The sequence below is a fragment of the Tenrec ecaudatus genome, chromosome 12 (assembly GCF_050624435.1).
Source record: "Tenrec ecaudatus isolate mTenEca1 chromosome 12, mTenEca1.hap1, whole genome shotgun sequence".
NCBI lineage: Eukaryota > Metazoa > Chordata > Mammalia > Afrosoricida > Tenrecidae > Tenrec > Tenrec ecaudatus.
In genome coordinates this window covers 137211629-137237471 of record NC_134541.1, presented here as the reverse complement: position 1 = coordinate 137237471, position 25843 = coordinate 137211629, and the positions used below count along the sequence as shown (strand labels likewise).

General features: G+C 53.9%; 1 long non-coding RNA gene across 2 annotated transcripts; it reads left to right on the top strand.

Moving 5' to 3' along the window:
* Positions 1-69: 69 nt before the first annotated feature.
* Positions 70-22003, top strand: LOC142462819 (uncharacterized). Of its 2 annotated transcripts, none has more exons than XR_012787279.1 (5): positions 70-738; positions 11522-11835; positions 12449-12551; positions 17408-17678; positions 17970-22003. It is a non-coding gene; the product is annotated as an uncharacterized LOC142462819 (long non-coding RNA). The 2 variants fall into 2 exon arrangements; XR_012787280.1 differs by having other exon boundaries at positions 12438-12551.
* The last annotated feature ends 3840 nt before the right edge of the window (positions 22004-25843 follow it).

The following is a 25843-nucleotide window of genomic DNA, read 5'->3' as shown; positions in this document are numbered from 1 at the left end:
GGCGTTGCGGCCCGGGCCGGCCTGGGGTCGCGGCGAGGTCGCGCGGCCGCCCACTTCCGGCGTCGCTCAGGGGCTCCCTGGCGCGGGCGCCCGGGCGACCTGAGGAGGGACCCGCGGGCGCAGCGCGGGAGGCACGCAGCGGGGACTCCTAGCAGGTGTCCAGGTGGCTTCCGTCCTTGGCGGTGGGGCTTGAAGCGTGGGCCCTGGGGGAGGACGTCCCTTCCACGGGCGGCGTCTTGGGCAATACGCCGTGGGAGCTGGGTAAAAGGGAGCGGCAAAGCTGTGTTGCGGCAGAAAAGCTAATTCTAAGTTAATTTAGGGCGGGGGGTGGGGGCGGCGCTGCCAGTGTGAGTAGGACCGCTGGAGGCTGCTGTGGAAAGGCCGTCGGCTGGCAGTGGGGACCAGGCCAGCGGGCCGCGTGTGGGGAGTAGCCGGGCCTTGAGACTGCGTGGCCCCCAGGGCGGGGGAACCACGAGGCTGCGCCCCGCCCCCCACCCGGGAGGTGGGGAATCACGAGGTTGGGCCAGAAGGGTGGCCCCAGTTCCCCTTCCCCGGCGAGCGAGCGCGGTCGGAGCAGCTAGCTAGACTTCAGTGGGAAGCAGAAGACCCAGGCTGCTCTGGGCGGCTTCTCCGAGTTTTAGCGGACCAGGAGCCCAGCACGCAACTGCTGCCTCTGGAGATGCGAGGAGAACCTGCCTGAAGCAGGAGGGCCAGCCCAGCAAAAGGGATGGCTCCCAGGTAAGGATGAAGGTACTATTAACAGAAGAGGGCCAGGTGGTTCAGTGGTTAATTGCTCGGTGCTAAGACCCAACAATTGCTCCAAAGGAGAAAGACGTCTGCTTGTAAAGGTTGAACCCCAAACCAAACTCACTGCCGAAGAGTAGGGTCAACTTCTAGGGTTCCCAAGGCTGTAGGTCACCCCTTAATGTGTCGCAACCCATTATTTCTCCATCTGTCTCCAGGTGGGTCCGCCCACTTGCAGATATGCCCACATACGAGTACCCGGTGTGAAGACTGTTAACCACGCTACACCACACTTCAAGACAAAATTTCATTGATTTGTCATTAGAAATAAATACTTCACAATCTATAATGACATTGTTTTTGTGATTCATCACTATGCTTTAATTATGTTCAACTTGTAACAATGAAAATAACATCCTGCATATCAGATACTGACATGATGATTCATAACAGTAGCAAAATGACAGTGATGAAGTAGCAACGAAAATAATTTTATGGTTGGGGGGGTTACCACAACATGAGGAACTGTATGAATGGGTTGCGGTATTAGGAAGGTTGGGAACCACTGCTGTAGATCTTTAATAGAACAAACAACCCCTCTCTCCCTCAGAGTGGCTGGTGGGTTTGAACCTCTGACTTCGTGGTTGGCAGCCCAGTGCTTAACCACAGTGCCACTAACTTTGGAAACACAGTAGGGCATTTTTACTCCATTCCTTCAGGGTCACTCTCAGGTGGAATTGACAACACACCACCACAGGATGAGGGACTACCAGTCACAGCACCCTTAGACTGTGGGTCAGGAGAGGTGGGTGCCGTTCTGCCTGTGACCCTGGAGCAGGGGTCATCAAACTTTTTAAACAGAGGGCTAGTTCACTGTCCCTCAGACCTATTGGAGGGCCGGACTATAGTTTAAAAAAAAACAAAACTATGAACAAATTCTTATGCACACTGCACCTATCTTATTTTGAAGTAAAAAACCAAATGGGGCAAAAACACCTGGCGGGCTGGATAAATGTCCTCGGTGGGCCGCATGTGGCCTGCAGACCGTAGTTTGAGGACCCCTGCCCTGGAGCTGTGTGAACTCAGGCTTATGGGCGTTGAATTCAACGCCCTCCATGGATGGGCTATGACCGTTTTGGTCACAACCAGGTGTGCTTCAGAGTCTAGAAACAGCACATCATTTGGGACTGAAAGTTAGGGAAAGCCTTCTAGCACAGGCTCCTTTCAGGTGCCAGAGGCCTAGCATCTCGTTGTCACTTCCCAGCACATGGCCCTCATCTCCATGTCTGCTCCTCACACATGTTCATCGCCTTCAGTGCTTTCTCTCAAATCACGCTACTCCCCACAGGCGGCCCGCTGGCCTCGTCCCCAGTGTGATTTGGAGAAACATGACAGAGCAGATCCGTTTTCCAGTCAGCACTCCGATCCGCAGGCAGCTGGTTCCCTTGTGGAGATTGCCATCCCCACGGCTGGCTTTTTCCGTTCTGCCTTCTTTCCTGTCCCCGCCTGCCTGGGAGCTGTTGGGCAGATGCTGGCCTGTAGATCTCACCTGATCGCCTGCGCTAAGGCATGCAAACCTCCATTGTGTGGTCGCTCACAGCACAGGAACCCTGGGAACACAGTGGTTATGTTAGATTGGGGAAGGGAACGTGAGCTCACCTTGGGTGCACAGAAGAATTACGACCAGTTGAAATGCAAACATGGCAAAAGGAGTTTATTTGCTAGCTCGAGCTAGGGCTTTTTTCCCTGCACTGCCCAGCGCAGCGGGACCCAGCGTCCCAAAGGGAATCAGCCCCGAGTTCTTTGTTCCCTGGACTTTTATGGGGCCAGGGGATGGGGGAAGTCCAGTGTTGCTGTTCTTTAAATTTATTGGAGAAAACTTCTGGCATCAGCGTTGTCCAATGGTGGTTGGCGAGTAGTTCCGTGCGTATTCTCTTGACTCGTCAATTGGGAGTGGTGGTCGCTGCTCCCTACTGGTCAGTCTGGGACAGGTGATGCCTTCTCTGACAGAATTACCTCAGTGTCCAGGAATCTGAAATTAGAGCTTAAGCCTGCCCCAGACTTTGGTTATATGCAGCCTGTCATGGTGCTGGTGCTGGCAGTTGTAAACCAGGACCCCACAGTTACCCATTGGACTGCAAGGTCAACGGTTGGAAACCACCAGCTGCTCTTTGGGAGAAAGAGGAGGCTTTCCACTCCTGTAAAGAGTGGTTGCTGGGTACCAGCCAGTCGACTCTGACCTGTAGAGACCCTGTGCACAGCAGGACAAAGCTCTGCACTATCCTGTGCCATCCTCACAGTTGTTCCGAGGTCTGAGCCCACTGATTTGGGCCACAGTGTCCATCCGTCCCATTGAGGGCCTTCTTCTTTTTCACTGCCCGTCCTCTTCACTAAACATGATGCCCTTCTCAAGGGACTGGTCTCTCCTTACACTATGTCCAAAGTACGAGGGAGTACCCCCCAAAACCGGAAAAAAGCTCCACTGGGCGGAGCATCCCTAGTACGCATTTTTCCTGCTAGGCAAGCGTCAAGCAACTCCCTCAGAGTTAGTGCACCCATTGTTGTTGCCTGGGAAGGTGCTCTCTGGTCGCAGTGGACTTTTCATAAAAGCAGCTTCATGTGAACCTCATTTTGTGCTGGCTGATTTAAGAGAGCAGTGTGTGGCTGTGACATTGTGTTTCCTGGTCGGGAAAACTGCTACAGGAACTGTTGTGATGTTGAACACAGCTAACCAGGACAGTGTTACGTAAACACTCAAGTGTACCAAGGGGCTTTCTCATTTCAAAAAGGTGAAATGCCAATTGACGACAAACCTCATCCTGGACGTCTGTCAACCTCCCAAACGGACGGAAATGTCGACTTGTGCATTTGGAGTTCTTTGCCCCAGGTCAGACATCTTTGCCCCAGGTCAAGCATCTCTTTAGAGGTTCTGAAAAGATTGCATAACTGTGAGTGACAAAAAAGGCCCGGTCTGTGGCAGACAGGAGACTGGTTTTGCCACCACGAAAATGCACCTGCTCATGCACCCATCTCAATGCGCCAGTTTTGGTATAAAAAAAAAACAAAAACAGCCTACCTCTCTTGCCTCACACACTTTACTTACCTGCCCTCCATGCAATTTCATTTTGTTTCTGAGAATGAAGGAGGACATGAAATGACAGCGATTTGATGACATAGAAGTGAAGAAAAAAACGAGGGAGGTTCTGTCAGCCATCCAAACAGAGGAGTTTGAAAAATGTTTCCGAGAATGAAATCACAGAAAAATCTTAGGAAAATGTTTCCAAGAATAGATTTGACAAATGTATTCAGTGTAATGGAGAGTAGTACTTTGTAGGTGATAACGTTGTTTTGTAAAAAAAAATTTACAAACATAGCTTCGAACAAAAATTCCTGGTATTTGGGTTTGTTTGTAAGGTTTTTTTACAACAGCCTCCATCTCACCTGTGGATTTTGGATTCATTTGCCTCTGCAGCCACCAGCCTGTCACCTTCCTGCCAATCTTGGTTCATCAGCCCCTGCAGCAATGTGATCAGAAGCTTCCGGCCAAACACCTACCCCGCAGACTTCTACAGCTGTGTGGGCCACTTCCTTGATGTAAAGCTCTCGCACTCTCGTGCTACCTAGCTAGGAGCTGTCATTTCTCGGATTTTGCTTCTCTAGAGAGCGCACTTAGGGCAGACACCAAGGGAAACCCCAGAAACAAGAAGAGATGTGGAAGGATTCTCCCCCTGGAGCCTTCCGAGAGCAGGGCCCTGCTGGACACCGACTTTGCTGCCTCCCCGCTGTGAGGGGTCCATTTCAGTGTGGGAAAATGCCATTGTCTTTCGGTTCCGTTTCCTGTGACCTTTTTAAAGTCCCGCCTCGGTTTATGTGGGTCAGCAAAGAAGGAAGACCCTCCGCGAATAGGCAACAGGCTGTGCTTAAGGGGCACAGCTTTGAGCAGGGCACCACTGCCGCCTGCCCACTCTGCTCCATCAGCCATGCAGGAGCCCCGGCACTTCAAGCACAGCAGGCTTTGGGAGGGCGGTGCAGGAGCAGCAGTGCTTTGCTCGTCAGCCATAGGGAGGCTATGGGACTTGACCTGCTCCACAGCACAGGGCTTGGGAAGCAGCCCTGCTTGCATAGTGGGTAAGCACTCAGCTGTTAACCAAGAGGTCAGCAATTGAGAGAGACCCACTGTCCACTGGTGGGGAAAAGCAGCGGCAGTCTCCTGTGCTCCTGCTACGACCACCGCCCTGCGGATGGCGTGTGGCCGCCAGGGAGGGGGAGTAAGGCCAGCAGGAGGCTGGGTTGGCAGACGTGCTGGCTGCAGGAGAGTCAGCCCTTCCCTGTGGCCATCGCTCCCCAATCCTTCCTTGTGTCAACTTCTCTCTCACCCCCAACTCTGCTCTCCACCAACTCTCCACTCCTAACTCCGCTCCACCGTGTCAGACCTCTCACCTCCCAATGCCCCATGTGCCCACCCCACTTCCTCCTGCCTCTTTCTCATCTTGGTCAGGCTGCCAGACTCTAATCCAGGGGATCAAAGGTCAGCTTGTGGTGGGACCCAGTGGCAGGAGGCCTGGGCTGCCCCACCCTCAGACTTTGTACCTTTTCCAGCCTCCCCTCACCTGGCTCTGCTTGTTTCCTCATCTGTCTCCCTGATCGCACCTGGGACATCTTTCAGTGGGTGACTTCCTTAATGGCTGCCCCAGAGTTTCTCCTCAGTCACAACCGAAGGATGGACATCAACTGATCCCCAGCTTACGGGCCGGTCCCGCAGTGAGAACCATCAGAAGAACCTGAGAAAGCTTAAAGTTTGTAGCACGAGACCGGTCACACCTATCTCCTCTCCTCACTCCACCTCCACATGCATGTGCTGGCCACCCTGGCCCTCTCTAGTCCCCCATTAGGAGGTCTTCCTGTGCTAGACGGGGGTGACCAGGCCCTTCGTGACAACTCTGAGGGTATATGGATATGTTATCCATTGTGTGGGGTCACCTAGTGAGGTTCCAGACTCCAAAACTCCCAACGCCCTATCGAGTCAGTGCCGGCTCCTAGCAACCAAGCCCAGTCTTTCCCCCATGGAGCTGCTGGTGGTCTTGCACTAAGCCCAATGCTTAACCTCCACACCACCGGGGCTCCTCGCCTCGTGTGACTGTAACAGAAACTGTCACGAGTGGATGGTTTTGACAAGCAAATTTACTTGCTTAGTTCAGGTGGCTAGAAGTCCAGGGGCGACTCCCTCTCTGGCTTTGGCTTCACAGGAAGGTCCCGTCTCGGCACGTGTGGGCCAAGCATTCCTTGGACATCTCCCTGTGTCGTGGCAGCCCTTCCCTGAGGCTCGGTGGCTCCCAGTGAAGAGAACCTGGGTCCAAAGCCCTCGGCTCCCAGCACTTCTTTCTTGGTGATAGTAGGTTCTACCACTCCCCCTTGTTAGTTCAAGTCAATCCCTTTTATATCTCAAAAGAGATGGGCTCAAGATACAGCCTAATCATGTAAATTACGTCCTGCCTCATTAGCATGACTGGCCCCGCTCAGGCCTCAGGAACATCCCTGAAGTGAAGATTTATAAAACTAAGTAGAGGATGATCACATCACATCATAGATGGAGGAGGATCACATCAGAGGGCAACGCCATCCCACGGCAACTCAAGGCCCAGCCACGTTAGCAGATGTTTTGGAGAGACGCATCCCAATCTGTCACACATTGTTCTAGTTCCCCTTTCTCAATGCTGTGATTCATATGAGTCGCCTTATCACAAGTGGCCCATGGTATTTCTTTGCTCTAAATTTGGCCAACAACCATTTCCCCTCTGTCCAGCCAGTGAGTCAGGCGGTCAGCATTAGCTGGACACTCCCCAAGGCAGGATTCTTGGCAGCCCTCAGCCCCACCTCTCTCCACTGGCTAGTTGAACAAGCCCCAGCTCTGTCCTGTCTCCTGGTGGTGCACAAGGCGCTAAGTAAAGCAGCTAACATGTCATGTTTCCCCACATGTGGCCGAAGAAGCCTGGCAGGAGCTGCCCATGGAAGCTCCCGTGTGGCCAGGTCCTTGTAGCTAAAGGTGCCCTGCACGAGGAAGTGTTTTTGTTTCAAAGAGAGAAAAAAACATCATGGAAACTTTGCAAATCTCTCAAACTTAAGGAACAGATGATGGACCACACCTCGAAGTCCGCAGCAGCCCCCATGCGTGAGACAAGGAGCCCTGGTGGGTAGTGGGTTACCGCAAGGTTAACAGTTCAAACTCCAGCTGCTCTGAGGGCTTCCTGTGCCTTGGGAACCCACAAGGGCACCGCCACCCTGACCTGTAAGCTTGTCAGAGTCTTGAGTCGACTTCCTGGCAGTGGGTTTGATTATTTTGGTTTTATGCCTGAGAAAGCGTAGCCCTGGCCCCCATCTGGTTCTAGAGATCAAGCAAGTGTGACAGCCAGGTGTTCCTCATACAGGTGTTTGCTGCCGAGTTCTGTGCCAGCATTAGCGATGAACCCTGGTGGTGCAGTGCTTCAGCTCCTGGCAGCCACTAGCTGGCGGTTGGAGCCGCTGGCTACTCCTCAGGAGAACATCCATTGGAGTCAAGACTTGCACCACCCGAAACCCCTAGGGACAGTTCTCTGCAGGGTATCAATGAGCCAGAACAAACTCCACAGCAGAGGACAGTGCGCCTTGGTTAGAGCTGCCAGCATGTGGCCTTTCTGTTGGAGCAGAGACAGGAGGTGCCCCCACCCAACAGACAAAAGGAACCCCTTGGAGTCCTACCACCTACACCTTGGGTCTGACGCCATTCAGGAAAGGATTAAAAAATGGATTTTCTTTGTTAATTGGGCCCCATCAGCAAAATGAAAAAAAACCCCAAACTCAGTGCTGTTGAATCGATTCCAACTGGCAAAGACCCAGAAGGTTTCAGGGAGAACTGCCGTGAGTTCCCGAGATGGTAACTCTAAGGGAGTAGAGAGGCAAGGGGCTGGCTTACCCCCACAGATGGCGCCCATCGCGCATCAGTAGGAAAAGAACTCTTTTTGAGCTACACCCTGTGTGACAATTGTACGCCCCGCTGGACTGTACAGTGAGTCTGGGAAATTGTGTGAAGTGGGGATCCGGTTGGGGGATTAGCAGATAGGTAGGAATAAAATAGTAGTATAATATTTTAAAGAGGACAGTGGGGCAAGACGGAAGTAAACCTAAGACTTAGGCTATTGCTTTCACACATTTACTGAAAAAAAAACAAAAACAGAAAGTAGCAGCAGTGAATAAGAAGATGCAAGGGTTTTCTACAAGTGGTGAAAAGGTATAATCCATGGTTCCCAGAAAAAGGAACTTTGCCTCTAGGAAGATGGGAGCACTTTTTCTGTACCCCACAGTAATGACCCAATAGGGCAGGGTAGCACTGCCCCTGTGAGTTTCCAGGACTAGTGATGGGAGTAGAAAGCCTTGTCTTTCTCCCTGCCCCACCCCACAGCCCCAGAGCAGCTGGTGGTTTCAAACTGCTGACCTTGCAGTTAGCAGCCCAGCACTATTGCAGGTCTGCTTCCCTGTCAGTGTAGGCAGGTCCTACACCAGGTCACTTGTGGGTGGCACAAAGAGCAACGCAGACTAATTGATGGCAGTGGAGACAGATGGGTCTCCAAGCCTTGGAACGCCCAGGATTGCCGACTAAGAGAAACTGAACTAGACAAGAAGGGAGTCCCTCCCCCTAGAGCCGGACTCTGAACCCCAACTTCTTGCTTCTAAGCTCTGAAGACACAGCACTGCTCTTTAAAGCCACTGCCCTGTAGTGTGATGGTTAGCGTTTATGTCAACTGGACACTCCTGGGTGGAGTCCAACCTATCAGGTTGCAGCCTGATGACACCTCCGTGTGGGTGTGACCTTTTGTAGAAGACAGCAGAGTAAAGGCACTCTTGCCTCCTTCTGGATCTGGATCCTGCATCTAGTTCGTCCAGAAGCCAGCGACAAAATGTTCAACCCTCTGATTCATTCAGCCGACCTCGGATTCATTTACCTCTCCAACCACCAGCCTGCAGCCTTCCTGCTTCATCTTCCTGTTTTCTGTTGATCTGCTTCCCTAGCTACAGGAGTCAGAAGCCGCTGGCTGACCATCCAATCCATGGACTTAACCCAGTCTTCCACTGTGGAATGTCTCTCTCATTAAACTTTTGTTTTAATGGGTCTCAAAATGATGTGAAATTTTGGTCAAGTTTTCCAATTTAAAAGTACGGGTTTAAAAAATCTAGTAATATAAAACTACCATACACAAAAGCAGCGTGGTCCACAGAACATTGCTTTCCCTCGGAAAGCTTTATGATGCACTATCACAAACAAGTCTTCTACTATGAAACTGAAATGGCCAATTGGGACAACCTGCTCTCAGGCCGTTCTTCCCTTGCTGATGAAGATTGGGGTGGCAGGTGTCACGGGAATACTCATTTAGCCTTCTGAGCAGATTTGGTAGCTTTGCCAGTAGGTGAGCCATTTCTTTCCTGATGGGAATCTCTCCGCCTACACACGCATGCCCAGGCACACCCACAGCACTGGCTTTGCTCCCCTAGAGAACCCAACCTAACATGCAGAGGCAGTGCCTAACCGAGACCCCCAGGAGATCTGTGCCAGTCCTTGGGCAGCAAGGGCATGGCCCACCGGAGGGCCTCTGTTCACTTGCCTGTTTGGGACCGTGGTTTTGCACTGGGGTCACTGAGTTGCCTGCCTCCCCCACCCCCCCTATGCAATGAATTTCTTTGCTCAGCATTTCGGCCAAGCAGTTCTGTGCCTCTGCCCTAATTTTCCACCCCAGGGAGAGTGTAGCTGTTGTTCAGGTTGATTGACTCTCCTGCCAAGCCTGTCGGCAACCTGATGGTTGGACACTTTTGAGCAGCCCCTGGCCTGCAGCCTGCCTCGTGGTGGGTCAGTTTTAAGCATCTGGTAGGGATCGGCCCCCAGTGGCCTGTGGTTCCGAGCTGGCCAGCGGTCTGTAAGGTAGACACTCTGAAACCACAGGAGGAAGAGGGGCTTTCTACTCTTGTGAATGGTGACCATCTTGGATGGGCACAGGGCACTTCTGCCTGCCCTGTAGGGTCACTACCAGTCAGTATTGACTGGATGGATGGCAGTGAGATTGTTTTGGAGGGATTGGTTAATAATCTTACAAATAAGTGGTATGGTCTACCAAGAGGGGATTGGCCAGTGTGTCTCCCCTACACACACCCCGCCCCTGCTGTCCTTGAATTGACTGGTAATGTGCTCATATATTCAGCCAACCACATAAAAGGTGGCAGAAGATAAAAGAAACAGGAGAGATGAGATGCAGTAGAGAGAGCAGAATCCCCTCAAAGGAGAGGATCCCTTAAACGGAAGTCCCACAGAGACGACGGGAGACCCAGGAGGGTCCCTGTGCAGGCCCAGTGCGGCCAGGCCAGGGAGAGACTCTGCGGCTGAGTTGGTGGCGATGGCACAATCCCCTGCAGGGATGCAGCTCTGAGAGCCCAAGGAAGCTGCCAAGCTGGCTGTGAGCGGGGCCAGACGCAGTAGAGGCCGAGGACAGGGAGACCCGTCCTGCACTGAAGGAGAGTGGGGTGAGGCTCCACTTTGGGGAGTCTCTAGACTTTGCCTTGTGTGCCTCCTGGCCCTGATCCAAGTTGTCATCTCTTGATCCCGGTCCGGGGGGTGGGAGGGGACCCTGTTCTTTCCTTCATAAACCACGTCCCTGTCAGCATGGTCCCAGAGGGCCACCACCACCGACAGTTAACCCAGAAGCGAGGTACCAGAGAGGGAGGGCTGGCGTCAGAGCTGTAAATAAACATTAGAGTTGGGGAACCCTACGGCCTGACGTCCGAGGGAGCAGCGGCTGTGCTGATGGCGTCTCTCACCGACCCCTGTGCAGTTACAGTGTGCTGCGACTGGTCCCACATTCACGGGGGAAAGAAGAGGCGGTCAGCTTCAGTAAAGACTGAAACCAACCAACCCAAACCATGGAGCCCCTGCTGACCCAAACTGGCCCTATAGGTCAGGGCAGAATTGCCCTGTGGGTTTCCAGAGCTGTAATCGTGACAGAAGCAGAAAGTCTCATCTTTTCCCACGGGACAGTTGGTGGTTTCAAACAGTTGGCCTTGCAGTTAGCAGTCTAAGTTATAACCCACTATGTGCCACCAGGCCTCCTTCCAGTAAAGGTTTACAGCCTACGACACCCTCAGGGCAGCTCTGCTCTGTGCCATGAGGCTGCCAGGAGAGTGGACCAGGCAGCAGTGAGTGTGGTGGGCAGATGGAAGCCTGTGGAGGTGGCCCTGTTTGGAAACAGGTTATGTGAATGACACCGTGACTGAGTTGGGTGGGTCCTAAACCTAGTCACTTCTAAGCGACAAGAAAAAAGATTAGACACAGGTGGGGCATATGCTGGAGCCGTGGGCTGCGATCTGACGGTTCAGCAGTTTAACACCCCCAGCTGCTCTGTGGGTGAAAGAGCTTTCTACTCCCATGAACGATGCTACGGGGTCTGTGAACCAGCACTGACTCAATGGCAATGAGTTTGGTTCTTGAAAGAGGAGCTCTGGTGGCATAGTAGTTATGTCTTGGACTGCTAACCAGAAGGTCAACAGTCTGGAACCACCGGCTGTGCCATGGGAGAATGACAGGCATAGAGTGACAGTGTCGGACACCCACGGCACAGGAGCAGTCTACCTTCCCCTACAGGGTGGCTATGAGTTAGGATTGACTCGTTGGCAGGAAGTTTGGCGGTGGTGCTGGGCTGGTTTGTCGGGGTGGGTTTCTGAGTCCATGAAAACCACCCTGTGGTATTTATGTTGATTTCAGGACGCAGAGATGACCCAGCCCCAAATGGCCACGGTCGAGCCCCGTGTTAGACTGAGGGTGGATTGGCATGGTGCTGGTTAAATTCCGGAGGCAGACTGAGGTCTGCTGAAATGACAACAGGAGGGACCCAGCTAGGGGGCTCACAGGATGGCAGCAGTGACTGGCAAACTGAGGAAAGCCCTGGGCTCCCTAGTGGCTCAAGCAACTGCGAGTGAGCTCCCTCCCACCCCGCTGAGTGGGTCTTTGCAAAGAAGATCCACAGGCGCCTATGATCCCACCGAGCTCTGCAGCCCACTCTTCCTCATGCCTGCTAGGTGAGTATGCAAACGCCTTGGGGAAGCTGCCAATCATCACCATTTTACAGATAAGGAAACTGAGTCACAGATGGGGGCCCAGTTCATAGATCAAGCAAGCAAGGACTTTGAAACCAGGCAGCCTGATCTGGGAGCCTGAGTGTGGAACCAGATTAGGTGGGAGTAGGGGGTGGGGAGCAAAGGGGGCAGTCGTCCCCAATCCCCCAGGTCTGAAAACAGTGCAACTGAAATGGCGCTAAAAGGCCCCATGCCAAGTGAGAGAGGTTGGAATTTAGAGGAGGGATGTTCTTGGGGGTAGGAGTGGGCTTGGAAGCTGACCTGTATGGGACCCTGAGCTTGCATGTGACCTTGAAGGATCTTCTGCTCTGGGGTCCAGGGAAAGCCCTAGGAAGTCGTTAAGTAGAGAGAGCTATTCAGGACAGTTAGGTCACTTGCCTCTTAGAAATGTTTCCTCATCTGGGGGTTAGGGGAGAGCACACAGACCCAGTCACCAGGAGCCGGGGGAGGAAAGGAGGTGGTGCAGACTGTGGGTTCTGAAAGACATCAGGCTGTTGGCTCCTGACCGCAGGGACAGAGAAAGGAAAATACGTGTCCCTTCTGAGTGCTTTCCCAGGTTGGACTAAAGAGGACCAGGTGATGCATCACACAGAGCAACAAAGGCCAAACCAGGATGCGAGAAGATCCAGTTCTGCCTGCCATGAGCATGCCAACATCAGGTCAGTTCTCACCCCGACGCACACAGCCCTCGGGCAGGTGGCAGGTGGTATGGAGTTAGACAGCTCCGTGCCCCACACCTGTTAGCAGTTTTCAGACTTTTGTTTATTTACATCCATAGTCAAACCCCTCGGGGCCGCAGTTGAGCGAGAACGGACATTGACATTGGTTCCGGCCTCCAGGTTGTTTCAGCATTCTCATTATCCTCCTGTTTCTAGTTGTTCTGTATCCATCGGCTTCATCTGTCAGCCCCCAACCACTATAGAGCAGCGCTCACATGGCTGTCGGTCCTTTGGTTTTATGTGCTTTTTTTTTAACTTAAAGAAACACAATAATCAAGGGTGACAGGCTATACTTTTTAGGCTGAACTATGTTTCTGAGTTTAAAGGAGATATCGGGATAGTTTCATTTCACGGTTTGAAGAACAACTGGACCATGGTCTCAGGGACCTCCCCAGCTTCAAACAGGTCCATTCAGTCTGGATGGAGGGAGGGAGGGATGGATAGATGGATGGATGGATGGATGGATGGATGGATGGATGGATGGATGGATGGATGGATTGTGGCAAGAGTTGTATGAGCCCCCAATAAAATGATTTTTTTTAAGTGAGAAAATGCATCTCACATTCTTCTAGTGCTCAGTAGTGGTAGCCGGGCACCATCTAGTTCTTCTGTTCTCTGGGTGGAGGCACCACTGGTGTGTGGAGACACTTGGCTCTCCAGTCCCGTTCCTTCTCTGGTGTGTCGGTTTCCTTCTTTCCCCTTGGTTCTAGGTGATTTAAGACCAGTCATTGAATCTCAGGTAGCCACTCATATACTTTAAGATCCCGGATACCACTCACCATATGGGACTTGTTAATATACCAACTAGAATCAGGTAGCATTTTATCCAGTGTGCTGGACTGGGAGCCCTGGTGGTGCAGTGGTGACAAGTTGGGCTGCTAACCATAAGGTTGACAGTTTGAAACCACCAGCAGCTCTGTGGGAGACAGACAGGGTTCTCTACTCCACAAACAGTTACAGCCTCAGGAACTCCCAGGGAAGCTCTGCCCTGTCCTATGGGGTCGCTGTGAGTCCGTACCATCTCCATGACAGTGGGTTTTTGTTTGTTTCTTTTTTATACTAGATTGAATAATGCCTTCTTAAAAACCCATGTCCAACTAGAACCTCAGATGTGACTGCAAGGCAGTGCATTATTTCATTCTGGCCCTTTGAGCCATAGTCCGTGTTGCTTCCACCGAATGACTCCCCTTTGCTTCCTGTTGGGTCTGGTAAGAAGGTGGGGGAAGATATCATTCAACTGTGAGGGATTGTGAACAGGGCAAATTGTTATAGCCATTCTGCTGGGTATAAAGAGTCCTCTTGGGAACGGGAGTGGGGAGAGAATCTCAGTATCAGCAAAAATAGAAGCCAGGAGGTGAGCACATCCTTTGGACCCCGAGATCCATGCGTATTGAGCCTCCTTGACCCGGGAGACAGCTGTGCCAGCAGAGAGTGGCAGAGGCCCAGCCAGGGCGGCGGCAGGAGGCAGAGCAGTGGACTGCCCGCCCACAGAGCAAGTCAAGCACTTGGCTGGCTTGTGGAGTGGGTGCCTTGGGCACTCAGTTAGGGGTTCTGGGTTTTGCTGCCCCACAGAGCTGGAGCTGAGTACTTCGGGTTGAAGCTTAGAGTGTCACGTGCCCTTCGGGCATTCATGGGCAGTCCTAAGGGAGCTGTGCAGCATTGCCATAAGAGGCCAAAGGCCAAGGAGAGGCCTGCCTGTGTCCCGACTGAACAACTTCACCCTGAGCATTTTCCACCTGGACTGTCACAGTTAACCTCCACACAAACGCCATCAGTATGAGCGCTGTCTAGGAGGCTTGGCACCTACTGCTGACCAGCAGCAACATTTTTCTCTTGATTATTTTGGCTTTCAGATCTGTTCCCGGGGTTATCTGGGGCGCTGCAGCAGAAGATTGCCTTGGCTAGACTGCATCAGCTCCCGTTTCTTAGGTGTGGTGTTCCACAGTATTTTCAGCTATTAAATTATACTAATTTATTTATTTATCTTCCTGGTTTTAAATATGGGAGGAATTCAGACTCACAAATTACAGGATAAGACAAAACAGGGTAGGAAATATTTGAAAAAGAATGAGCTATTTAAGGCACTTCCAAGAGAAGCTGTATTTGGACCCATGGTGGCTAGTTGATTATATATTGAGCTGCCAAGCGTAAGGTCAGTGATTCGAACCCACCGGTCGCTCTGCAGCCTTTAAGAGACTGAAAAGGTTCGGAAATGCAGGGGCAGTTCTCTGTGCTGCGGGGTCACTGTGAGCTCGAGTGGACTGGACGGCAGTGGGGCGCTCTCTGCAGTATGGGAGGCTGCGCGGTCTATGAAGAGGCCACACGTTAGATACTGCAAAGCCGGGCCACAGCCTGAGAAGAAAATAAAATGGGAAAAGGCACATATCTGGAAGGTATGAGGGCAATTTAGTATCAAAACCGTAAGCCTTCATAGCAATTTTCATAAGTGTTTGGAAGACCTAAAGTTTTCTGCTTCAAATTATCCAGTGAGCATTTCAGAACACATTTCAGTACACAGAAGTCACTGGATAATTCATGCTAAATGTTTCAGAGGTGAAGTTGACTCCAAGCTGCTTGATAAGAACAATTCTAATGTCCTTTGAGAAGTTCTGTGCACAGGTGGAGAAGCTGTACTATCTTATAGACAGGAATATTTTAATAAGGGAATTCGAACTCTGACAGACCCATTTTGAATATTTACTGTACAGAACTCATAGAGGTCCCATAGAACACACAGGAAGTTCTGTGGATTTCTGAAGCTGTAAATATTAAGGAAGCAGAAAGCCTCATATTTCTCTTGCAGAGTGGCTGGTGGGCTTGAACAGCTGACCCAGTAGCTACCAGTAAAACACATAACCCACTCTGCCACCAGGACTGCCCGGTCATCCTACCCAAACAAACCCATCTCACTGCCATGTAGGGAATTCTGACCCGGTGACCCCGTGGCACAGGGTAGAACTGCCCCTGTGGGTTTCTGAGACCAATTCTTTTTTTTCCTTCTTCAAATAAATCATTTTATTGGGGGCTCTTACAGCTCTTATAACAATCCAAACATCAATTGTATCAAGCGCATTTGTACATAGATTGACATCATTTTCAAAACATTTTCTTTTCTATTTGAGCCCTTGGTATCAGCTCCTCCCCCACCTGATCATGAACCCTTGATAAATTATAAATTATTATTTTTATATCTTACACCACCCGCTGTCTCCCACATTTCTGTTGTTCGTCCCCCTTGGGGTGTGAGTGGGGTTTAATACATCACTCATTGCGATTGATTGAGACTCTTAATTCTTTTTTTTTTTTTGACTCTTAATTCTTTATGAGAGTAAAAAGCTGCATATTTCTCCTTCAGAGTCACTGGTGGTTTCAAATTGCTAACCATGTGGTTAGTGGCCTCATGTGTAGCTTCTATGCCACCGGCTCTCCATCATTTGTACGGTAACTCTTGTTCCTGGCGCCCTCTTAAGGGAACAAGTGGGGACTATTCAGTTTCTGCCACTGGTGAAGTGATATTTGGGGCAAATCCCAAGTTCATGTAATTTGTTCAAACATCTATATCTTTGGATCAAAGGACACCATGTGAAGGATCGCTTGACCTAAATATTCAGTCCAACACAAACAACTAAAGAAAGCCCACATGCACTTCCTCTGTCGCAGGCTAGCTAACAACACTACATTCAGATGCCCTGGTATTTCCTAGGGGCGAGCAGGCATATGTTCTCCTCCCAAAACTAGATCTAACAGGGGACCCTGGTGTCACTTTTGAAACCAGCAGACAAAATACACCCAGAATCAAGTCTAACATCGAGGCTGCAGACCGTGTGTCGGCCAGGGCTGGCACCCAGCTGGGAAGCAGAGTGTGCTGTGTGGGCAGAGCAGACCTTACTTGGAAACGGGGGTCTTTGCAGAGGCAGTGAGCTAAAGGAGAGGCCATCCTGAAGTAGAGTGAGCCCCGAACCCAGTGGCTGGTGCCCTCAGAGGATCAGGTGAAGGTGGAGTTATGAGGCCACAAGCCAAGGATTGCGAGACCCCCCCACAAGCTGTGCGACAGGTGTGGAAGGCTCTCACTCAAGCCTCCAGCCGGAACCAGCCCTGCTGACACATTCATGCCGTGACTTGGGTTTCCCGCTTCCAGCACCGAGAGAGGTTAGCCATCTGGTTTCGCACACCCAACGGAGGGTCAGCCCTCCACGAAAACAGGACCCCATAGCCCAGGGGGTGGGCAATGCCCTCTCCCACTGGGTGCCTTCCACCAGCCCCTGCTCTCTGGCATCCTGACACTTGCTTAGCATCCATCTCTGGGGGCGCCCCTCTGGCAGACGAGAAAGGCATAGGATGGCACCCTGAGAAACCCGAGGGGGTGACAGCCCACACAGATGGCTGGGTGATTGCCCTCTGATGCGTGTGTGGCTTGTGGCCCCGCCAGGTGGCGGGTGGGGGGGAGTCTGGGAAACCCACAGGGACGGATCAACCCTGTCCTGAAGGGTCGCCACGGGCTGCAGTCAACTCGCTAGCAGCGAGCCTGGTTTGTTAGTTCTTGGTCCCTCATGAATGAGGCTACCTGTGGGGCTCCTTACCTCATCTGCGCCCAGTGACACTTTCTAGGGACACAGGGAAAACTCTGAGCCAGGACTTGTCTCCAGTGCCTTGTTGCATTTTGTCTCAACGGGGCTTGCTCTAAGGCCCCCACGCTCCCAAGTCACGATACTGTCTTAAGGAATCCTTCAGCACTGGCATTAGGCAGCTTCCCTCTAGAATGTTCCACATGGCCCATGACCCTCTTCCGCTCGCAGGACTCCAGGCTCAGAACCTGAGAATCTTGGGGCTGGCGGGGATTATGAGGCCACATTCTGTCCCCCGAGGAGGCCTGCCCTGCCCAGCTCCTCCCAGCCTCCCATGGCCGAGATGGCTCCTCGCGTGTGGCCTTCTCCTCACGCAGTCCTGGTCCTTCACGCTGCCCTCTGCCCATATTCTGCTGGAGCATAAGAGGGCTTTGCCCAGCCCTGTCCTCCTGGCCTCTGAGGTCTCACGAGGAGCTAGCCATGTCCACTGTGCAAGAAGCAGGTAAGATCTCCCACGGCTCCAGGTCGCATGGGTGGGACGGTGGACCCAATGGGAGAGGACAATGGGTGAGGGGAAAGGAGAGGGGGCTGCGGTTGGAGGATGCCATATCAGGGGGGTCCTGGTGGCTTCTTCCCTCTCTGTCACTTGGCCATGGTGGCCTCTGGCCTCCTTGAGGCTCCTACTGGGGGGCAGTCCTTATGCCAACTTGATTCTCAAAAGCAAGCACACACCCCCCCTGTTAATCCCACCTCAAAGACCCTGCGTCCGCTCCCTGCTCTCTTCACTCCGTAGCCTGAGGGAGCATGAGTTCCCGGCATCGGTGGCAAAATACAGCTGGAGCCGAGGGAAGGAGATGCCCGGGATCCTAATGGAGCGAAGTGAATCAGCCACACTCCCCATTGCTGCATCCCTCCTGACACAGGGTGGCTGAGGGACCGGGCAGGGCCCTGGGAAATCCCAGTATGGGGACAGTTCCCCCAGAGTAACCACAGGAGGTGACCTCTCCGTCTCAACGTGGGACTGGCCCTCGGTCTGTTTCTCCCCAAATGCCTGATGGTCACCAGACTCAGGGCACGGCGAATGGTAACCAGGTGGCGTCACGCTCCCATTGGCTTCTTTCTGCCATCTTGAGCGAAAGAGCGAGTGGTTGACCATCCCAAAGAACTGGTCTTGGAGACACTCGGAAGACTCCCATGGATGCCTGGACGCCCCTCCATCCCCACCGGCCTCCGGGTAAGAGTGTGCAGCACCGGGCAGCTGCTCTGGCGTCTCTCAGAGGAAGAACCGCTCGGGGGCAGTGGGTCCCGTTTACACGGCTCCGTGGGGCCCAGGAGATGTCCAGAGGCGAAAGTAAGAAAGACGCCAGCAGACACGACTGTGCTCGCGAAGTTCCATTCTAGGACAGTGGACCCGCCATTGTCATTCTCCAAGGGCCTGAGGGGAAAGGCGTGGCCAAGGAAGAGGTGCTGGGCAGGATGTGGAAGCAGTCAGACTGGAGGCCAGCAGGCTGGGAGAGCCCGGGCAGTCTGCTCCGGCCACACAGCGAACCGTGGCACGTTCGGCCTGAGCATCAGCCGTCCACTCAGCGCAGCCCACCCCTCCACGCGCACCCTCCAGTGCTGACGGAAACGTTTCTCTGCGCCTCACCCGACACCGGCCGAGTCTCCAGAAAGCGCGCTGTTCCGTCACTGACTGTGGCTGAGAGCAGAGCGTTCAAGGCCCTCAGCCCTAAGAGTGGTGGCTTCCATATTTGTTAAGTGCTTCCCGGTGGTTCCAGTCCACAGCGACCTGTGCACGGCAGGATGAAACACGGCCTGGCCCCGCGTCCTCCTCCCAATCCGTCCTGTGTTCGAGCCCATGGTTGCAGCCGCTGTGTCCGTCCCTCATCAAGGGCCTTCCTCTCGTTCACTGCCCTTCCGCGTTACCAAGCAGGACTGGTCTCTCCTGACCGCATGTCCAGTGGATGAGGGACAGCGTCTCACCATCCTTGCTGCTCACGAGCTCTCTTGTCGTGCTTCCAACGCAGATTTGTTTATTCTTTCGGCAGCCCATGGTCCTGCCAACGCTTCTTCACCAGCATCACAACCCAAACGCAGCTGTCCTCCTTCGGTCCTCCTCATTCAGTGTCCAACTCACACGCATGTGACGCTGGGTCAGGCTCACCTCCAAGCACACCTTTGCTTTCTAATACTCTGAAGTAACATCTTTCTAGTACTCTGAAGACCGCTTGTGCAGCAGATTTACCCAAGGCAACACCTCTTTTGATCTCTTGACTGCTGCTTCCATGAGCACTGACTGTGGGACCCAAGCTGGAGGAAGATGAGGCAGTTGGCTCCCACACAGATCTGCAGCCTGGGAAGCCCATAGGGGCGCTCTCCTCTGTTCTATGGGGTGGCTTTGAACCTGCGCCAACCCGAAGGCAGTGCGTGAAGGGTAAAACAAGGACACCCCGGCTTTCTCCCCTGCTGTTCACTGGTCTGTCATGAGTGAGATTGGCACTAGAAGCTTTTAGAACAGCGGTTCTCAACCTGTGGGTCATAACCCCTTTGGGGGTCGAACAACCCATTCATAGGGGTCACCTAAGATCATCGGAAAACACATACATATTTCACAATATATAATTACATATGTTTTGTGATTAATCACTGTGCTTTAAGTATGTTTAATTATGTTCAATTTGTAACAATGAAAATACATCCTGCCTATCAGATATTTACATGCTGATTCATCACAGTAGCAAAATGACAGTGATGAAGTAGCAATGAAAACAGTGTTATGGTTGGGGGGTCACCACCCCATGAGGAACTGTGTGAAAGGGTCGCGGCGTGAGGAGGGTTGAGAACCGCTGCTGTTGGCAGTGAGGGTCAAGCTGCCCACTTGCCAGGTACGAGTGCTCGACTGGGCGAGCCAACGTGTCAGGGACCACCCTCTTAGAGAATGCAGGGTGTCGCATGGAGACGGGTCGCTTAGATGATAATCCAGGTCCAGCTCGGCCTCGGAAGAAGGACGGCCAGAGGGCTCCTTAGAGGCCAGGATGGCCGGCGAGACTTTGTCTCACGTACTCTGGACATGTCGTCAGGACAGACCAGTCCCTGGGGAAGGACGTCCTGCTGGGGAAAGCAGAGGAAGCCTCTAGAGGAGCTGGCCTGACTCTGCGGCTCTGAGAACGGGCTCTGACGCGGCCACGAGGGTGAGGTTGCTCCCTTGGACTTGTATTGCTGAGAGCCCCGCCGATTGGGGGGTACCCAAGGACACACGTACACACATATGAAGATACAGCAACAACAACTGGTGCTCAGAGCAGCCCGAATGGCCTGCATGGCCCATGGTCCCCAAGGCTGTGACTCTTCATGGCCGGACGGCCACCTCTTTCTCATGGAGCTGCTGGTAGGTCTGAACTGCCAGTCTGCAGCCGAACCCAAGACCACGAGCTGCAGGGCTCTTTTGGGGACAATACATTTAAAAAGAAAAACACACTGCCATCAAGTTGATGTCGACTCCTGGCGACCCTCTAGGACCAGGCAGAACTGCCCCTGTGGGTTTCTGAGACTGTCACTCTCAGACAAAGGGAGGAGAAAGTCCTGTCTTCCTCCCCAGGAGTGGCTAGTGGGTTTGAACTGCTGACCTTTCGTACTGCAGCCCAGCTCAATACGAACCACTCTGCCACCACCGGCAACCCTACGGGGCCATTCTGCTCAGTTGAGTGGAGCCCCTGATAATAGGGATTGACTCGATGGGACCCGGCGGCGGTAGGGTCTCTGGCACCATTTCTGAAATATTTAGAAACCATTTGCCTAGTAGAATCACAAGCACCATGGACTTCCTGAAAAACTGACAACCTCCAACGTAAAATGTTGATCTAAACTCACTGAACAAATACTCAGCCGCCTCGGGAGCAGACGCTTGTAGCCGTAATTGGCGTGAACCGTGGGTTTTGATATTGCATGTACTTCCGCTCACCCCTCACCCCCCACTTTTCTTTTTTGCCGCAATCCCCATCATGTGAGACAGCGGCTTCCTGAGGACGCCAAGCAGCTCACGTGGCCACTGTGTGCACATCCCAGGCAGGGGCAAGGGGGAGAAGCCCTGCTCTGATGGCCTCCAGCTCCCCTGAGGAGAGCCAGAGCTGCCGTCCACTGGCTATCAAGGGCCAGTGGACCATGACAGCCCTCCTGACCCCAGGCAGGTGACAGTCACGCAGCAGGTCTGACCATGTCCTCACAGAGAGCCTCCAGCCAAAACATCCAGGCCACTCTGGCTGGAGCTCCGAGTCTTCCCAGGGGCACCTTGGAGATGAACTTCTAAAACCTCAGCCCCCGAAGACCCCACAGGGCACAGCTTGGCCCTGGCCCAGGAGGGGCCCTGCCTTGGGACTGGCTCAAGGGCATCTGGTCTGGCATTCTGCCTTTGTGTCAGGACTAAAAGGAAAGGAATAAACACACTGAAACCAGACCTCAAAGTCGACAAGCAGCAGAATTCCAAGTTTCAGAGAACTATGCAAAGAAGGAATGTTCTGTTCTCCTCACTAAGAACATGTTTTTAAAAGCAGAAATATGGTCCGTGTCCGCTGCCTTCTTGGGAGCCTGGGCATCAGGAGACCACAGTTGGAAACCACCAGCCAGTCCTCAGAAGCCGAGGGGCCGTTCTGCCCCATAAAGGGTTACAGCACCAGGGACCGACCCACAGGGGCAGTTCTCTCTCCTGTCAGCCGGCATCGACTTGATGGCAGTGCGTTTTGGTTTGGCTGGTGTCTGAAGATTCCCCTTTCCTGGCTGAGATACCTGGGGGAGGGAGGTGTCCCGGAGCCCCCTCTGAGGGAACCAAGGCATCCTGCCTCTGGCCTTGACCGAGGCGAAGCCTGTAAAGTACTTGGCGCGCCTGGTCCATACACCGTGGCTACCCCGTAACCGCAGCTGGGACAGGATGCTACTGCTGTTGTAGGTGCTGCAGAGTCGGTCCGACTCACCCCCCACCCTGTGTCCGACAGAAGGGAACCCTGCCCAGTCCTGCGCCAGCCTCCCGACCACTGCTGTGCCTGCAGCCCTGCTTCCTCAGCTCCTTAACGAGTCTTCCTCTGCAGGCTGACTTTCCCAAGCATTCTGCCCTTCTCCAGGGACTAGTCCCCCCTGAAAGCACGGCCCTCGTGCGCGAGATGCACTTTGGACTGGCCGTCTGAGGAGCATTCTGACTGTACTTCTCCCACGACCCGTTGCTCATTCTTCTGGCTGCCTCCGGTCCTTAGGGTGTCCCATACTCGAATTCAGACGCAGCCGTTCTTGCTCAGTCTGGTCGCCAACCCGCTGGGCTCCCTTGATTCTGACTCAGGCAGCCTGCAGTGCTCCTTAGGGTTCCGGAGATCCAGAATCTTGAGGGGAACAGCCAGCCTCGTCTGTTTTTTGGGGGGGGGGTCAGACCCTTGCAGGCATCTTCCCTGAGGGTGATCAGTGGCCAGACTGCAGTGCCCCCCCCCTGCTGTTAAGGACAATGGACAGGCCTGCAGTCATTGATTTGGTTCCTGTAGGTGGAGTTCACACCCTACTGATAATGGTTCCCATGGAGATCCAGAGACCAGGTCAAAGTTAAGCGCTGCCATCCTAAATCTAGGAACCACCCATCTTGTCACATGTATACCCAATCCCTCCTCTTCCTATTGCATGTATGTCCCTCTCATTGTTGTATAACCTATAGTGCAATCCCTTCCTGTGATTTATGTCTTTACCTGTAATTAGTGGGCTTGGACACCCCCAAAAGGTATAGGCCTGGGTTAGCAATAGAGATCTCTCTCTCTGCACCTCCCTTGACCTCTCCTCGGCTCTGAACTCGGCTGGTGGGCTTGAACTGCTGATGGTGGGGTTAGCAGCCCAATACTTCACCCACCCACTGTGTCATCCACACTGTCCCCCATGTCATCCAGCAGTCTGTGTCCTCAACCCCCACCAACACTGGCCCTGCCCTGTCCAAGATCTTCCTGCTTCTTCAAGAGCAGACGTCACTAGGAGAGCTGCCACCAGGGCACCCACCCACCACCTTCCCCCTGTGCCCGCAGGCCGCCTTCCCACAGCCCCTGCACTGGACCCGTCCCGTCTGCCCGCTGCTCTCTGTCCTCCCTCCTGGATTCTTCCACGAGCTGACAACAGGTCCATCCTTTCCCGCACCTTCAAAAAAGCAGCAAACAATCGGCTGGTCCTGTGGTCTTCACACAGCAGCCGCTCGGATCCAGTCTTGGCACCAGCAGTTCCTTCTCAACATGGCCCAGTGCTGCCCCACCTGCCCACTGTCCTTGGTCCCTGCCCCCAGAGCAGTAGTCACGTGCTCAGGCCCCTCCCCATGAGATCAAGGGGTCCTCCAGGGGAGCTGTGTGTCCAGCTGGGTCTGGCATGCACCAGGCATGGCTCCAACTCCAACACTCCCCAAGAGGACAGTGGGTGTCAACTCCCAGGCCTTTTATAATTAAGTGTTAGGGACTGAAGGACATCCCCCACTCCCCCCAGTTAATGCCCAGCCCCTATCTATGCTTGTTGAACTAATCCCACTGGCAGAGTTTCCTGTTCGGTAAATGAGCTCATACCCTTGTAGGGGCTTAAACCCACCAGCAAGTTAGCACAGAAGAAAGGATGCCCAGTGGGGACAGTGATGGCAAGGGCATGCGACCCAGGACAGAGGCCGAGAGCCAGAGCCTTCCCTGAGGGCCTCCTCAGTGGGGGGAGAAGAAGCCGCTCTTGTTGGTGAGAGCTTCCCACGTGCTGTCTCCTGCGAAGGCATGCAGGTTGGGTGTCACAGGACACCTTTCCACTCCTGTCCCTGCCCCGCCCCCCTGGTCTTCCCTTCCGGCTGGCCTCGGGAGTTCTCACTCCAGGTGTGGGTGCCGAGAAGTCACCTGAGCCAGAGGCTCGGGTATCCTCCTGATCCTTGTCTCGCAAGTGGGTCACCAGGTCGTGACAGAATCTCGGTGTGACCCACACCTGCCTTTCCTGGCCCTCCCGGCCTCCACGCCGGACCTCCAGCTGTGGTATTGACGGGTTCTGTGCGCAAAGGGGGAGCGAGGCAGGCGGGCGACATCGAGGGGATGGAGGAATATGCAAAGCCATGGTCCCAAAGGTGCTGAGCGACCTCCAGCCGCCGCAGGGGGTAGGATGTGATCAAGGACTGATGGCGCCGAAGGCACCGGCGACAAACCAGGCTCCCAGGACTGACGGCAAAGAGGAGACCCTTCTCCAGAGGGCCTCGGCACAGTGGCCGCAACAACACGTGCAGACAGGGCAGTACTTGGGAGGATGGTGCGAGACCAGGCAGTGTCTTGTTGGGTGGACGCAGGGTCCCTGTGAGTCAGGACTGACTCCATGGTACCGAGCCTCCCCCACCCCCTCCACAGCTGGCGCCCCTGAGCCCTCGGGTGGTCTCCTCGCTGCCCCCTGCCCCTAGTTACTCGCTAGAATGCTGCTGTGAGTGCACCTGGGGCGCTCATGCTCTCGGAAATGCCTCATGGCTTCCCGCACAGCTCAGGCAGGCTGCCAGCCCACTGCCCACTTCTGGCCTACCCCTCTCCTGGCCAGTCACCCTCTGATGCTGGCGACCCTCACAGGCCTCGAGCCAGCCCCCTCAGCCCCGGCCTTGAGTTCTGGCACATGGTAGTGGGCCACCGAATGCTCTTTGGGGCCTCAGTTCACTCTGCCTGGAATGTTCTCCCCGCCTCCCGACCCCCTTGGACCAACTCCTACCCTGGCCCCACAGCCCAGCTTCCACATGGCACTGGGGGCCTCGGAGTATCCAGACTCGGTTACCATTCTGGGTTCTGTACCCCAGCCTTCTGACAGCAAAGCCCTCGAATGTGGCTGGCAGGTGGGCAGGAGCGGCTCCCTGCCATCTCCACTTCCCCTAGAGTTTGCTCAGCCACGCTCTTGCCTGCTTCTTGTCGAGTGAAAGGAGAGCAGGGACTGTATGTGATGTCTCTCAAGGTGACAAGGGGACTTCCCAAACCCCCAAGCCACACCCCACCAGCCACCAATGCCACTACCACCCATCTGCTTGTTCTGTGGTGGTCTCCACAGTGCTGTGCTCCTGGAACTGACCATGCTGGCGTGTCAAATGCCAGCAGCATCACCTGAGGTGGACAGCTTTCAGCAGAACTCCCGGATGAAGACAGAGTAAGAAGATGGGCCTGGTGGTCGGCTTCCAAAAATGCACTGAAGGAAGACTGCTTTGGATAGGTCATCAGGAGGGACCCATCACGGAGGAGGACGTTATGTTTGGTGACATGGAGGGCCGGCAAGGTGTGCAGGACCGGCACCACAGCCCCAGCCCCAGCAATGAACCTGAACTTGCGGGAGACCGTGAGGCCGAGACAGGGTCTACTCAGTGGCCCTCACCTCCCTGCCTGTGTTCCTGGGAGCAGGGAAGTCCCACGGCAGAAAGGCAGACAATGGTCTCCATTGGAGAAGGGAGCCCGGGCTGTGGGTTTCGTGGGGTCTGAAAGCACACACAGGCCTTCACCTGGTAGGGAAATGGGCTGTGTGCTGCCGGACGGGCCTGTGGCCCTCTGGAGCTATGCTTTAGGGCTTGTGGGGCACCCACGGGGGTGGCTACAGCTGGCCAGGTGTGAGGGTCTCCCTTTCAGCCGCTCCTGTTCTGTGTGCCATCTCAGAGCTTGCTCCAGATGTCAACCTGGC